The 6,721-nt window shown below is 37.0% G+C and overlaps 1 pseudogene; it reads right to left on the bottom strand.

Moving 5' to 3' along the window:
• Positions 1–2,977: 2,977 nt before the first annotated feature.
• Positions 2,978–3,592, bottom strand: LOC106007160 (annotated as a pseudogene).
• Between the last annotated feature and the right edge of the window lie 3,129 nt (positions 3,593–6,721).

The raw sequence follows: 6,721 nt of genomic DNA on the forward strand, positions 1-6,721 counted from the left end.
AGTACAAGCTATGTGAAGGCGGATATACCCTAATTCAGCAACCAGGATTCCTGAGTTCTCTACCTCCTTCTGCTCCAGTCAGCAAAGCTGGACTGGGAAAATCATTTCCCTCCTCTGAGCTTTGATGTTCTCATCTGTGAAATGTATTGAATTGATTAGCTTTCAGAGTTCTTCCCTGAGTCTGATGCTCACGTTTATTCCTGAAAACAATAATTGTTGAAAGTGAAATTTTGCCTACCAACCCTGTGAATGGTTTGTAGCTTCCTTCAGTAGGATTGAACTGCCACCAGAGTGCCACATAAAAGAGTGAGCTTTCTAACTGGAGCCTTTTGGTCAGTCAAGTTGAGCCCTGTGTGTACACATGCAGAGATATTTCGGACGGCTGGGTATTCCATGTTTTGCTAAGCTTCCTGCCCTTCCTTTGCTCTCCTGCTTCCTACATGTCAGATTTCTACTTCGTTTTTGGTCACTGTGTGTGTAGGACTTCCAGCCCTATCAGATTGGCTGGGCATTTTAGGCTGTGTTTTCGCAGTCCTGCCAAGATCAGCATGGTCATTTACCTCTGTTTATTTTCCCTTCCCAGACATCAGGTGTTGTCTGCATTCCAGCACCCCCGCAAAAGTACTATCTCCCTTAGTGAGGCTGCAAGGCCTCTGATTGTTGCTAAATTTGGTGGACTTGGAGTCGGACCAGCCATCAGAGGCACCCATGAAACAGCAGCCCATGGCGTTTGATTTCTCCAAGTTTTCAAAATCTCTGCAATAGCAATTGAATGACATTGTTTATTAATGTTTAAAGATTTTATTTATTTATTGGAGAGAGAGAATGAGAGAGAGAGCAGGAGCGGGAGTTGGGGGTGGAGTAAGGGAAGAGGGAAAGGGAAAAGCAGGCTCCCTGCTCAGCTGGGGACCCCACGCCAGGCTCGTCCTAAGACCCAGGATCATGAGCCTAAGGGAGACGTTTAACCAACTGAGGTACCCAGGTGCCCCTTGAGTGACATTTTAAATAAGTAGTTTTTATGAGAAAGAGAGGAGTTCAGGGGAGGGACTAAGAGAAGAGAGGAGAGGAAGCTAAACTATAAGGGAAGGAATCCAGAGAAGAACGGACTCCTTCCATACTTCCTTCCATCACATATATGACAGATGACAGTGTTGTCTTTTAAGGATGTATTGGTCCGCTTTTTGATCAAACTACATTTCAACATTAAAAAATTAAATGTAGAGGCACATGGGTGGTTCTGTCTGTTAAGTGTCCTACTCTTGGTTTGGGCTCAGGTCCTGATCTCAGGGTCATGAGACGGAGCTCCGTCAGGCTCTGCACTCAGTGTAGAGTCGGCTTGAGATTTTCTTCCCTCTGCCTCTGCCCCTCTCCCAGCTCACATGCTCTCACTCTCTTTCTAAAATAAATAAATAAATAAATAATTTTCAAGAATATTAATTTTAGATAGATTCTAATATCTGACATTTTGGCTACACTTTGTAATGCATCAGGTTCTGCCTTACCTAAGGAATTTAAACCCTTTTCCAGAATCGTCTCCTGAAACCCAGGTCCTGGTAATTCGTCTCCCTACTAAAGAATCTTCATTGGGCTCCTTGACCCCAGTATATTTTTCTAGTTTTGAATCAAACTGATTTTTTTTGTCTGTTTCCAGTGCTTTTCCACAGTAGCTAATATAGTTGAAAATATATGGTTTTCATATACTTGAGAATAGACTTACACATCCGAATTCACAAAAACACTGAAACTACTATTCCTATAGTTAGATTTTCACTTTAATTCCTTATGGAAACTATGTTGGATTGAGGCCACATATTTCTTAAACTAGATGCCTATCAAGTAAGTACCTGAAATCTGCCACAACTACTCTTATGCCCTCTGTATGAACAAATGAGGTGACCTGTGTCGTTTTCATCTGAACATTGTTGCAGAAGAAATAAAGAAAGATTATGTGGTTTGAGGATCCATTGACCAGCATCTATATCGATGACAGGAGGAAAAATGTGATTAAGTGAAGGCAAAGGATTTCTGTCTTGTAATATTGAAAATATTAACGATGGGGAGGAAGTAAAATACTGTGCACAGCTGATAATTATTGTAGAATTTGCTTTCCCAGACATCTTTTGTATCATGATGATAAGAAATACATATAAAATTATGAGGAAGGATTTAGAAGTGATTTGGCTCTCAATAAGGATAGAGGGAGAAATTTAATCAGGGCACTTATTATCATATATCAATATAAGCAATATAGGCCGGGAACAAATGGATGTTGCTGCTGATTTTCTGTGTTTATGGAAAATAAAAGCAAGGGAAAGAAAAGATGAAACAAAAAATGTTAGATGCCTACTATATGCTAGTCTCATGCTTGGCAATAACCTCATTTAATCTTTATACCAACTTCCCTGAAGGAGTTTCCAGTATCCTCATTTTACAGATGGGGAACCATAGGACGTAGAAGGTAACTGGTCCAGAATCCCACAGCCAGGGTTTTAGCTGAGCTCACCCCTCAGAGACTTTATTTTTTCCACATTGATCTCTTGTGATTGGTTTTGTTTGTTTGCTTGTTTTTTATTCAGTTAATTCCTTCTTGTTCTGGAGAAATTACACAGGATTTGATCACTGCTATCTGTGCAATTCCATGTTATAAGTTAGTTACCATTTTGAAATCATTTTATCCCTGAATATTCAACAACTCATCAGTTTCAAGATGGCATCTTCATTATGCATGTATACATATTATTTAAAATAAAGAATATCCTTTTTCATTTTGGCCAAAGCAAGGCTAAGTTTCTTCCCCTGAGTTCTGACCGCCTGAATCTTCCTGTTCAGGTTTCTTTTTCTTTTCAGTTTATAATGTTTTGTTATGATTTAGATTTTCTCAAAGAACTATTTTATGCCATATGTGTGTGTGTATATATATATATACTATTATATATATATAAAACAGAACAACTATTTTATAATTTATGTATAAACTTCATACATAGTGTAAAATTTCAGAAAGACTCAAAAGGCTCTTTTTCACTTTCTTCAAATTTTGTTTCCAGGCATTAAATGTGTCATTCAGCTGTTGCCATTGCTGTTTTCCAAATGTCCGATGTGTACCTTGAATGACAACAAGACCATTTTAGTTCTTACTGTATCAATAACAAACACTTCAACATCATTAGCTCCAATCTGAAGTTCTTGAAGCAGTGTATCTAAGAAATTTCTTTATTTTCCACTGTCATTCCCCTAAAAGTAAGCAGTCTCATTTTTGCTATATTCCGTTCATGTAATATATGAATATATATGACGGCTTTATTATTCTGATAAAACTTGACATATGACGCAAATCTAGTGCTCACAGAAATGGTTAAAAGAATGAATAAGTTCGTCTTCCCAAAATTTGACTGGTTTTAATGTAAGAAAATAGTCAAAAGATAGTCAAAAAGAAATGCATCTCAATCATTCAAGGCTCATATAATATACATGTGGGCATCAGCCCGAGCTGGGAAGTGTTGTCCTCTGTGTAACTTCCTACCAATTCCACACATGAGTGTATCAGCTGGATACTTACTGATATGCTTTTTCTGGAGAGCCAATGAACCATTCTCCTCTGGTCGCAAATGTACTGTTATCCATTGTTCAAGTCTGATTATTACCAAGTATGTTTATGGAAACATATTCTCTAGATGTAATAGACCTTTCATAATTTAACTTATCAATGTGAAGGAATTATGAAATGTCCTAGCAGCATTAATGTTGAATCAATTAAACATCCAAAATAAGCTATGGTGTTTCATGCTTTGGAAGATGAGAAGTGGTTACAGGCAAATCCACAGGGACAGAGCACTAAAATTCCAAAGGATGAGTAATCACTCCTAAAAACAGTATACACCTGGGGCGCCTGGGTGGCTCAGTGGTTTAAAGCCTCTGCCTTCTGCTCAGGTCATGATCCAGGGTCCTAGGATGGAACCCCACATTGGGCTCTCTGCGCAGCGGGGAGCCTGCTTCCCTTCCTCTCTCTCTGCCTGCCTTTCTGCTTACTTGTGGTCTGTCAAAATAAATAAATTTTTAAAAAAGCCTTAAAAAATATATATATATATATATAAAGAATAGTATACACCTGTCTGAGATGCCGTATGAAAATATAGGACAATGGTTTTCTTAGAAGCTGTGAAAAGTTAAAACAAGACACCAACCAGACAGCTCTCCTACTTACCAGATGCGTTTCAGGACTGGTATGTCTCTATTGCCTCAAAATCAAAAGTCAGAATCAGAACAAATTACAATTAATTATTACCACTATGATCCTCCATCAAGAATCCTTTAGAAGGATAACATTTCTTATAACTGCTAGATTTCTGAGTCAAAGATGATGAAAATCTCATTTTTTTAAACATACCGTGCAATTCTTTTACATCTTAGAGAATATTTGGACAAAAATTTGGGAAATAGACACATGAAATATTGATTCTTATTTCTGGTGAGTAATCAGGTTAACCCTATTGGTAGAATGAGGTTGAGATAATTAATAGGTGGATTTGCCAAAATGAGTAAATGAATCCGTTACAATACATTATGTCACAATCCTATCTCTGCTACCATCATTTTAAAATAAAAATAACATTTAACAAGTTCTGTGCCCCGAAGTTGAAAATAGAATGTTATAGAGTTGTCATTATTTCTTCTCTGGGAAGGATTGTGACTGATAAGATAACTATTGCCTAAACTATTTTAGTATGTGGAATTGGCACAGATAAATTCTCTGCTCTATGTACTAATTACAGTAATTTGATCATTATAATGATTATAATTTCATATTCACTTTATATGAGATAGTCTCTTAACACTGCCTGTCACATCATAGTAAATTTGCTTGTAAGATTCTTTTGGGGGAAACTATTATATCTTATCAACAATGTCTTTAGTGACTTAATTATGATATGCCTTCAGGATTTTTATAACACCTTCTTGTAAAGCCTGTTTTCTGAATGAGATTGCTATATTTCTAAGAGCTGTGTCAAGATACTGTTTTAAATAGTTACCTGCATGTCTAATATATTTATGAGAAAAATTATTGAAAACAACCTGAAATTTCAACAAGGAGGTACTTATTAAATTAATAATGGCATGTCTCTGTAGTAGAATATCAGATATTTACCAAAAAAATGAGGAAATGCTGTGTACTGATTCAGACAGATTACCAAGATATACTCTGGCATGAAAACAGCAAGGTACAAAATAGTGAATATAGAACATATTTTTTTTATATAAAGTAGGGTGTGTGCTCAACCACTCAGCATCAGCATCAGGGAAATACAAATCAAAACCACAGTGAGATACCACCTCACACAGTGAGAATGGCTAAAATTAACCAGTCAGGAAGTGACAAGTGTTGGCGAGGATGCAGAAAAAGGGGAACCCTCCTATACTGTTGGTGGGAATGCAAGTTGGTGTAGCCACTCTGGAAAACAGTATTGAGATTCCTCGAAAAGTTAAAAATAGAGCTACCCTACAACTCAGCAGTCGCACTAGTGGGTATTTACCCTAAAGATTCAAAGGTAGTGATCCTAAGGGGCACGTGCACCCGAATGTTTATAGCAGCAATGTCCACAATAGCCAAGCTATGGAAAGAACCTAGATGTCCATCAACAGATGAATCAATAAAGAAGATGTGGTTTATATACAATGGAATACTATGCAGCCATTAAAAACTGAAATCTTGCCATCTGCAACAACATAGATAGAACTAGAAGGTATTATGCTAAGTGAAATAACAATCAGAGAAAGAGATTTATCATATAATCTCACTGATATGAGGAATTTGAGAAACAAGACAGAGGATCATAGGGGAAGGGAGGGAAAAATGAAACAAGAAGAAACCAGAGAGGGAGACAAACCATAACAGACTCTTAATCTCAGAAAAGAAACTGAAGGTTGCTGGGGGGGAGGGGCGTGGCAGGGTTTGGGTGGCTGGGTGATGGAAATTGGAGAAGATGTGTGGTATGGTGAGAAAATAAATTAAAATAAAATAGGGTGTGCGTGTATGTGTGTGTGTGTGTGTGTGTGTGTGTGTATCTCCATATCTATATTTTCTTGTATTTTCAATCAAGGAAGACTCTGGTAGAACAGATGGTTTCCTGAGGGTGAGGGTATGCATGGAACTAGACGAGTGGTGAATGGGGGCTTAAAGACAGACTTTCACTGTATTCCTTCTCTTAGATTCTCTGTTGGTGACTCCTGGGGCAATTAAAATTTTTTGATATTCACTCTGCCCACTATATCAAACTTTCTTTTGGATTTTGAGTCATATATATGAAAGCCTTTACTTGTTGTCATTTTATACTTATATAACTTTTGCAATTAAGTATTTGATCCATTTGTAATTCACTATGGTGCATACTGTGAGAAACAATGGTTATCCAGTTGTCTCAGCATTATTTATGAAGAGACTGTCATTTCCCTATTGACTGGACCTGTTACCTGTTCACATGTTGAAGTAGCTCAGTTTCTTGAATTTTCTATTCCATTACATCGGTTTGTCTATGTATATGCTCCCATGATTTAGTTACTTCGACTATCTGTTTTAAAATTTATAGGTTTGGTTTTCCCTCATTGTTCTTTTTCAGAGGTTTTCTGGCATTTTAAACATTTTTAAATAAAATCTTCCAAAAATTAGATTGTCTAATTGAAAATGTTGACATTTATTGTGCTAAATCTATCCATTAACTTAAGG

The sequence above is a fragment of the Mustela putorius genome, unplaced genomic scaffold (assembly GCF_011764305.1).
Source record: "Mustela putorius furo isolate JIRA1106 unplaced genomic scaffold, ASM1176430v1.1 tig00000421_pilon_pilon_pilon, whole genome shotgun sequence".
NCBI classification, from domain to species: Eukaryota; Metazoa; Chordata; class Mammalia; order Carnivora; family Mustelidae; genus Mustela; species Mustela putorius.